The following is a 10159-nucleotide window of genomic DNA, read 5'->3' on the forward strand; positions in this document are numbered from 1 at the left end:
GGTCGCTGTGATACAATTGTATAATAATAAACAAACTCTGCCGTTGCTGGTCCCAAGCCCGGGTGAGAAAAGAGGAGGGTTGGGGTCAGGTTGGCAACTGGCCCCATAAAAAAAACCCGCCAACCTATACAATATGGTGAAAGAAACAAATAAAATTTTTATACCGCATCGGTCGTCGCGCGGGTTAACAAGGGCCGCGGCGGATGTTGGGGTCCCTGGACATCCGTTGACAAGTGGGCTACAAGTGGACCAGCCAACAAAACGACAAAAATATAGTGCAGATGAAAACCGTGCCATAATGGCCTGTTACTACAACTCAGAGCCAGAAAAAAGAGGTTATTTAAAGCGAATGTATGAATTATGGAAAGAACAATATCCAGATTCAAATGTTAGTGAACAAAGACTAGCAGATCAAAGGCAATTTATTATACGGAATAAAGTGTTTAGTGAAGTTGAACTTGAGGAAATTCAGGCAAATTGCAAAACCAAAAAAACAATATCACAAGCGGAAATAACTGATATTCAAGACACAACTAAAGACATTATAGTAGAACTCCCAGAAGAAGCTCTCGGGGAGGAAATAACACCACCACCACTAGAATGAGTTATCACTGAACCAACTGATGAACTAACTCAAAAACAAAAAGAATTGAAGGATAAGATCATGGAGCATTTTCTGCTTAATGAGGAAAGCCAACGTTTACCATCACTAAAAACTGTGCCTAAGAAAATTTTGGCCCCTATCATGAAAATGATAAATGACATAAGTTTAATTAGAGTGGCATTAAGTTATATGGAGAAAGCAGTGGTGGGATTCAATTTTTTTTACTACCAGTTCTGTGGGTATGGCTTTGTGGGCTTGGCAGGGGAAGGATACTTCAAATTCCCCATTCCCTCCCTACTCTCAAAATTTCCGCTACCGGTTCTCCAGAATCTGTCAGAACTGGTTGAATACCATCTCTGAGAGAAAGGCCACTTTGTAAGCAAGGTATCTTTGCATGCTGGATATGGTTTATATCCTAAGGCAGCCATGAAGTCATTGCAGGTGTATCCTCATTTTTGCAGGCACTTATGAAGATAAGATACACCTCCAAAGCTCTCTCCACTCCCACAATCTTCTCCCTTCCTTTCCATATTGTCAGCTACCTTGCACTGTCTTTGCCTGGGAAAATGCAGGATGGCTCCTCCTAGTCTAGCTGCCATTTGTATCCCCTACTCGAGGAGAACATCCCCTTAGAAAACAAGCAGTGGACAATTTCTTCAAGTTCTAAGTTACATTTTTCAATATATGATTTTGTTGGGATGCTCTTCTTCATCCTGTGATTTCCCTCACTGGAAAAATGCAACCCAAATCTGGTGAAGCTTGAAAAAATCATCACATACAAAGGCATTTTGGACATTGAAGGGAAATTTAAATCAAAGCAAGAACTTGAAGAATAGGATATTATACTATCATGGTGGCCTCAATTGCAAATACATCTATATGTATCTATATCTAGATGATATAGATATAAAATTATCTATATCTAGATGATATAGATATAAAATTATCTATATCTCAATGATATAGATATGAAAAATATGGCTTTTATAAAGGACAAACACTGTTTGATAATGATACAATGGGGGAAACTTTGGCTATAACATAGAATTAAAGAAATGGCAAAATTTATGGGAAAGGAACTATAGATTAACAATGGTAACTTCTTATAAAGAAAATTTATATAAAATGTTTTATAGATTTCACTTACCATCTGCTAGGTTAGCTAAAATGTTTTAAAATATGTCTAGCACATGTTGGAAATGTAATTTTAAAAAAACGGGCACATTTTATCATATGTGGTGGACTTGTGCTAAAAAAAAGGTTTGGGCAAATATACATAGATGGCTATAAAAGATAATAGGGAAACATGTCAATTTTAAACCTGAACTATTTTTATTAGGGATTATTTCAGAAAAAAAATGATAAGAAAATTATGTATTTAGTATTACATGTTTTAACAGCAGCGAGGATTATCTTCGCACAATATTGAAAAGATGAAGAAACATCGCAAGATGAAGAAATAATTAAGAAGATGCTAGACTGTGCAGAAATGGATAGACTTACATTGAAAATCAAACAGAAAGAAGACACAGAATATTATCAAACATGGAACTTCTTTTACCAGTGGTTGGAAAAAAGGGGTGGAGAATAAGAATGGAATCTGTATTGTTAAACAAATTAAATACCCAGACAATATGATGTTTATTAAGCACTAAGAAATGTAATTAATAGAAAATTAATAAAATTTATTTTTAAATAAAAGGTCTATCGCTAGTCTACAAACAAGTGAATTATGAAAAACAGGGGAGATGCAACCAGGACATCATAGAAATCATGAATGCCACAGAGTTCTGCCTAGCAGGGAGCAAAGCTATCCAGCAAACTTGGGGCACCCCTTTGTACTATAACTACAGTGAAGACATTGATCCCCTTCTCCTTCCCGTACATCAGGTTTTACGATTTATGATATACCAGTGACGTGCAGTCACTAGAGGCAGGGGAGGTGAGGCCTCACCAGTCTCCTGAGGGAAAGGAAACTATTTTCAAAATAATTAAAAAGGCCAAGGTAGTTGCTCCCAGACTCTAAGTCACAGTGACTCTGAGTCTCCTTAGTGCAGTTAATAGGAGGAGGCTAGAGAACTATGGGCCTCCTTTGCATAAGAATTTTTTCACCTTTTATGTGTCAACCAAGGGTTAAAACCCAAAAATTACGTATGCAAATGAGGCACGTGATACTCCTGCCTCCTCCTGCAGAGGGCACTTTGTTTAGAGCCTATTTTAAAATGTTTAACCAGAGTCATCCATGTGGTGACTCTAGCAGCAACTAGCCTAGCCTGCCTGGCCCTGGCTAGACCAAATCTAGCATTTTTGACGCAGCTGGAAGGTATGTGGGTCAGAGCGAGGGGGGGGAGGAATTCAATTTATTTGTAATGTAAATAAATGTAATTTGTTTTTATTATGTGTATGTGCGTGTGTGTGTGTGTGTGTGTTTTACCCCCCTCTGCTGGTGCGCGGGCTGGCACATCTATTTTTATTTTTCATTTTTCATTTATTATTTTTCATTTTTTATTTTTCATTTTATTTTTTATTTTTTAAAGCCATGCCGCCTCGGTGCGCCATAGAGCGAAACATGTCCTGGTTTGTGGCCAGGCAGCATGCACTTTAAAGTGCAAGCGTGCAGCCCGGCCACAAACCAGGACATGTTTCACTGAATGGCCGGCCGGCGCGAAGGGAAGCCGGCAGTTTAGACCTCGGCCGCCATTCAGCAAAACATGTCTCGCTGAATGACGGCCGAGGGGCAAGCTAAAGTGCCGGCATGACTTTGAAGTGCCTGCTTGCCTTCTGCGCCGGCCCGCGTGGAAGGCAAGCAGGCATTTAAAGGCATGCCGGCAGTTTAGACCTCGGCCGCCATTCAGCGAAACATGTCTCGCTGAATGACGGCTGAGGGGCAAGCTAAATTGCCGGCATGACTTTGAAGTGCCTGCTTGCCTTCTGCGCCGATCTGCGCGGAAGGCAAGCAGGCATTTAAAGGCATGCCAGCAGTTTAGACCTCGGTCGCCATTCAGCGAAACATGTTTCGCTGAATGGCAGCCGAGGGACAAGCTAAAGTGCCGGCATGACTTTGAAGTGCTGGTTTGGCTTCTGCACCGGCCCGAGCGGAAGGCAAGCAGGCATTTAAAGGCATGCCGGCAGTTTCGCTGAATGGGGGGCGAGTCCTGCCGGCACGCTAAAACGTTGATTGTAATTCCTCCTTTGCTAGAGCAAAAAAGAAACCAGAACCCCACCCCCTCTGAATCCCTACTCAATGGCCCTCTGCCTGTAAAAGACAAAACAAAAACAAGAAAACCAAAGAGACAAGAACAGCATGGACCTCTGCATTAAAAAACATACATAATTATGTCCTCTTTGTGTTCATCCGTTCACTTTAGATCACATGTTGTTGATTTACTCTTCAAAAAGGGAAGGAGGGAAACAAGGGAAAAGGGAGCTTTCACTGCTGCTTTTTTAAAATTTTCCTGAAAAAATATTTTTCTCTCCTCTAAGAAAAATTTTTGAAAAGAAAAGTTTCATTTTTTACGTTAGAAATATACATATATTATATATACTTCTTACATTTTACAAATGTAGCAAATTATTCAATATAAACAGACAACAAAAAATTAACACAAACCCATAAAAATAAAAGTTAAAAAAATTCTTTTTTCTTCCTATGAAACCAGGTAAATTAGTGCAGGTCTTAAAAATAACATTGAAGCCAAACATTAAACTCTTCAGACAAGACCGAAAAAGAGGCTGTGACTTTCATTGTTGTCAGCACTGGAAATGCTTCTGAAGCACAGCTGTGTGTTCATTATGTGTTTCTTTAGGAAATAGAAGTTGGTCCCTCCCCCTTTCTTCCTTGTGCATGTAGACTTCTTTTCCAAAAGCAAGAGTATAATAAAGCAATGTCAAACATTGCAAATTGCAGGTGCTAAGTGAGACTTCCTCCCTATTATTCTAAACCTTAGAAGGGTATGCATATAAATCCCTAAAGGTGGGTTTGTGGTATCCTTCTCTGCTACAGGAATAAATTAACAAGAGGAGATTATGCTAGGTGGATAGTCTCTACCAGGGAGGAAGATGTGGTTCAAGTCCAGTGTAATAACTAGGCAGTCTACATTACAATACACTCCACAGGGGCCAGTGGGTGGCAGTGGTACTTTTAGGGGAAAGCATGAACAAGCGTAAAGCTGAACACTTTGTAATAGTGTTGTGCGGGTTTAACGTTTCAGCCCTATGCAGTTTTACCATTTCATTACTGTGTACTTTCCCTCTTCATCCACTGAGTGCATCAGAAAACAGGCAGAGTGCTCAATATACTTTGTGTCTTCTTTCCTCGTCCCATGAAAGGGGAGGAAACAAAGGAAGGACTCACTTTAGGGGCATATTAAAATATCCTACAGATCAATCCCACAGTGTGCCTAGCCAGGAAACATTTCCCATAACTATACCCATGATATTGAACACATTAAAAATAGTTACCCTTCTCTGGGAGTTAGGTGCATCTGGAAGTTAAGGCTTGTATATATTCTAGCAAGGAATCCTTAATTTAGGTTGAGGGAGTGGGGAAGGGAAACTTAAAAGGTCAGGCTCTAGAAAAACATATTTTAGCTTATCTATTTGACAAACATTTTTCGCTGAATGGCAGCCAAGCCATGCCGGCACTTTAAAGTGCATGGGCTGGGTGAGTCCCCGAAGACAGGCGGCAGATGGGGCAGGCAGCCGGAGCCCCTTCTGTTACCGTCCTCCTCGTCCTCCAGCGGTGACAGTAACTTTGTTCTTTGAAGGAAAACAACAATATGTAGCTTGCTAAGTTGCAGAAGCAACTATTTTATAAAGTTTTTCATGAATATCCTTTTATATAAAATGTGAAATGTTTCTGTTCCTCAGCATCTTGGGTAATGCTTGCACAATTGTGGAATCTTTGTGTTACCTGCAGTCGCCTTGTGATTCCACCAGGTGACCAAGGAAAGTTCTGACTTTTTGAAGATCCATGTAGATCTCCAATTCTCCATCCATGCAGACAATGCCAGAAACTAATCTCTTTGATGATTCTGTATGAGAGTTAAAAAGTCAAGTGCAGTCATTCATTTCCCTCCCCCTACCTTTTCCACTTTCAGAAATGGAGGATTACATTTCTAAACTAAAAGATTTTTCTAAATTGGACTTTCAATCAAAGCAGGAGGTAATAATTAAAGGAAGACCAACACCAGAGCTAAAGGGCCTGCTTCAGAGGAATACACAGAATACCCACTCTTTCCAAATGGTGTGGTACACATGAAAAGGCTGGCTGTGTGGATGTTCAGTAAAAAACCGCCTTTTCTGCTTTCCCTGCCTTCTTTTCTCAACTTGTGACAATGTCTGGACTCAGAGGGGATATTATGATCCGAAGAATTTTCAGAGAAGCCTCAGCAAACATGAGCAGTCGACCACCCACATACATAGTCAGTTCACGCTAAAAACGAACAACGCAGACTCAACATCAGCATCCACAATGCTAAGGTAAAGGAAAACCGAGAGATTTTAAAAGATCTCATCGAAGCCACCTGCTTCCTCGCCAAACAGTAGCTGGCATTTCATGGAAATGACGAAAGTACAGACTCTACCAATCGTGGAAACTATGTTGAACTCTTACATTCTTATGCTAAGAAAGATGACAGGCTAGCTAAATATTTGAAAACATCCACTGTATTTTCCGGCTTGTCAAACAGAATACAGAATGATTTAATTGAAGCAGTCAGTGATGTCATTAGAAATGACATTAAAAAAGAGATCAGTGCAACTCCATTTGTTGCTGTAGAAGTAGACGAGACCACAGATGTCACAAACCGAGCTCAGATTTCTGTCACACTGCGGTATGTGGCTATGACTGATGCCAAATGTGAGGTGAAGAAGGCATTTTTGGGATTTGATGATGTGAGTGAGGACAGACGTGCTCCCACAATTGCTGAGTATATCCTGAGAGTGTTGGAGACATATGACTGTGTTGGAAAGCTTGTAGCTCAGACCTACGATGGGGCCGCTGTAATGGCATCAGAACTTAATGGCGTGCAAGCTAAAATAAAAGAAAAAGTGCCCGAAGCCATGTTCATACACTGTTATGCACACAAGCTGAACTTGGTGCTTTTACATTCAGCAAAGTGCATGCCGGAGTGTCACACATTTTTTAAAACAGTTGAGGGACTAGCGTCATTTTTCAGCAACTCCACAAAGCCCACTCATTTGCTGGATGATGTTGTTAAGTGCCGTTTACCCAGAGCAGCGCCCACAAGATGGAGTTCTAACTCTAGGCTGGTGCAAACAATAAGCATGCACCACAATGATCTGCGTGCGTTATTTCATGTCATTGTAGAAAATCCTGACAACTGGGACAATGACACACTAATGATGGCAACAGGATACGATCGGTGGCTGTCAAAACCATCAACATGCTTTTTCCTTATGGCATATGAGGACATTTTCAATGAAACTGACACACTTTTTAAAGTACTGCAAAACAAAGTGATGGACATTGAATATTGTCTTGCACGCACCTTTACACCTTTACAGCTCTTGAGCGCATGAAACTGGAGTTCAACAGTTTATATGACCGATTTGAGAAGAAATGCAGCTCACTTGGCCTGACAGGGACTGGACGTAGAGAGTCGGTTATATCTGAACCGACTGTTCAGATATTTTGTAACATTTTGGAGAACATAAACCGTCAAATGCAGGCTAGGTTTGATCATTTTTGGTGATTGGTTTGGTGGATTGCACAAAATTTAGTCCAAGGATCTCTGTCCAGCTGCTGGGAACCCCAAAAGTTACTCCCCTGTAGCAATGATGATACTCAAAGGCCCTGAGTGTATAGTCCAGACTGTGGACCAGACCATGGTCTGTAACTGTCTAACGCGCATGGACGTCTCGAGACGTTTCCTGATAATGCACCTCTTCCCTTCCCCATACGATGAATTGTTATGCCGGCAATGCTGCAGTCAAGGGACCCTCTTGATTTTGGTTGATTCTTTTCACTTTCAAAGCTTTGTTTGTCTGTGCTCTACCGTTGTCTAACTATTCTTGGCATGTTGGCATAAATTGTGCTTGTTCTTTGCCCCTTATTTCCTTTCCTTCCTCCATATGAATCTCTCCTTATTTCCTTTTCCTTTTTCTCTTTACTCTCTTTCTTTTATCCTCCCACCCAACTTAAGGCAGCATCTAGATAATCACAACTGTTGATGACAAAGGTTCGTTGATTATGAAGCTCATCTTGTAATACCATAGTCCATTAAGAAAACAGTATGCCACTCACTCCAAAAAGGCCCCTTAAGTTCTTAAAAACCCAAAATACTTGCTGAGAGGTTTCCAGTTTCTTCATTTTGTCAACTTGATCCCAGATCTCATGCTACTGCTTCTCATATTGCACGATTTCTTCAGGGCATTTTCCCTAGATTCCTTATTTCCTTTTCTTCCTCCATATCAATCTCTCCATATTTCCTTTTCCTTTTTCCCTCCACTCTCTTTCTTTTAACCTCCCACCCAACTTAAGGGAGCATCTAGATAATCAAAATTCTTGATGACAAGGGTTCATTGGTTATGAAGCTCACGTTGGAATACCATAGTCCAGTATGTCACTAACTCCAAAAGGCCCAAGAAGTTCTGGAAAACCAAAAGAATAAATATTTGCTGATACATTTCCAGTTTGTTCATTTAGACATCTTGATCGCAGTAACACTAGAAGCAGCAGAAATGAGAGACAAGTATATACTAAGATGGAATGGATGGGGAGTTTCAGGCCCTCCCTCATGGAAGTCATTTAAGGATATCTCAAGCTACTCATTCACCTATTGCTTGGATTCTTCAGGGCATATTCTCTGGATTCCTAGAGCCATTCCGCCAGATTGTTTCTGGCTTCTTCTGGGGATTTGTGACTGAGTTTTTGCAGAGATGATTGTAGCTATACTTGCATACCTGTTTTGGATGTAGTAGAACCAGGCTGTCTGGAACTTGCTAAAGATGTTTGAAGCCATCCATCAACCCTTCAGTTTCTTTCAGAGCAAGCAAGTTCTACCCAAATCACTCTCTCCTTTGTCTTTCCCATGCTTGTTTTTGATTCCTTAGATTATTTGAGATCCTGGATGCCCTTAATAGATGCTTCAAGCTGTTCCTGAGGACCTAGATGGGATGCTTTATGGTCCTTCCTTTTTGAAGCTGTTTAGAGATTCTTCAAGCCATTTTTGGCATCTTGTTTGTATGTTTCGGGACTTTTTTCAAGTTTTTCAGGGATTCCTGAAGCCATTTTTCAAGAAGTGATATAGGTTCTTCAGAAAATGCAGAGCTTTCTAAGGATCCTTGAAGCCAGCGTAATATATATTTTCCACCGTTCCTTCAGAACATTGCTTCTTGAGGTTCTGTATTGATTTTTCAAACCATCACTCCCTTAGGCTTTCTCAAGACTCTGACTGGAAGTTTGCCGCCAAAAAACAAGTAGATAAAAAAGGGGAAACAAAAAGACGGCCTTTCAGAAGTTGTTTTCCTTTCACTTTCTTTCTCTTCTTATCACTCTTGACTTTTCTTGTTTTTTCATATCAACTCTTTTTTTTTCAAGGTTCTTTCCAACCATATAATAATATAGTTTCTTCTTTGGCCAGTAGATGGGGTCTCAACTGTAATTTTGGGTACCAAGATGAGGGAGAGCTCTAACAGCTGATTATCAAAGTTCAACAAAAAGAAAAAAAACATTCCTTTTACAATTTCTTCCAACAGTCAAACAATATTGCAGGCAAATCAAAGTTATTTTTAACAGCAACAAAATTCCAGTTCAGTCTTTCTAGATCGTAAAACTTCATATTCTTCCTTTAGAATGTGATTTCTCTTTTGGATCTATAATTTATCTCCGTGTATTAAGTTGCCACTTTCTTCACTTTAGAGACTTTTAAAACTTCTTTTATTTAGGTGGGTCTCTAATAAAGAAGTTGAAAATCATCTCACCCAGTTCCAATCCTCTGTTCACACACCACTCCAGCTCGGTTGCTCCAGCTTTATTCCAGTTATAATGGCTGTCTCTCTTCTTCACCGGTTGGGAGGACTCCTGGGATCAAGCGGGAGAGCTGCCTATCTCCCGGAATCAACAAGTAATCCCTCGCTTCTTCGTCACCTCTCCAGGGTGACCCTAAAGACCTCCTATCAGAATAGAATCAGCCGAGATATATGGAACACCCAAATGGAAGTCCACAATAATAAAAATTGTTGATGACAAGGGTTCATTGGTTATGAAGCTCACGTTGGAATACCATAGTCCATTAGTAAAAAAGTAACACTCCAAAAAGGCCCAAGAAGTTCTGGAAAACCAAAAGAATAAATACTTGCTGATAATTCCAGTTTGTTCATATAGTCATCTTGATCGCAGTAACACTAGGAGCAGCAGAAATGAGAGACAAGTATATACCAAGATGGAATGGCTGGGGAGTTTCAGGCCCTCTCACATGGAAGTCATATAAGGGTGTCTCAAGCTACTCATTCACCTATTGCTTGGATTCTTCAGGGCATTTTCTCTGGATTCCTAGAGCCATTCCTCCAGATTGTTTTTGGCTTCTTCTG

General features: G+C 40.4%; 1 pseudogene; it reads right to left on the bottom strand.

Annotated features, from left to right (window-relative positions):
- Nucleotides 1-8265: 8265 nt before the first annotated feature.
- LOC148043292 (uncharacterized) lies at nt 8266-9862 on the bottom strand (annotated as a pseudogene).
- Nucleotides 9863-10159: the final 297 nt, after the last annotated feature.

The sequence above is a fragment of the Thamnophis sirtalis genome, unplaced genomic scaffold (genome assembly GCF_051295495.1).
Source record: "Thamnophis sirtalis isolate CommonGarterSnake01/CBP01778 unplaced genomic scaffold, rThaSir2_p1.2 scaffold_12, whole genome shotgun sequence".
NCBI lineage: Eukaryota > Metazoa > Chordata > Lepidosauria > Squamata > Natricidae > Thamnophis > Thamnophis sirtalis.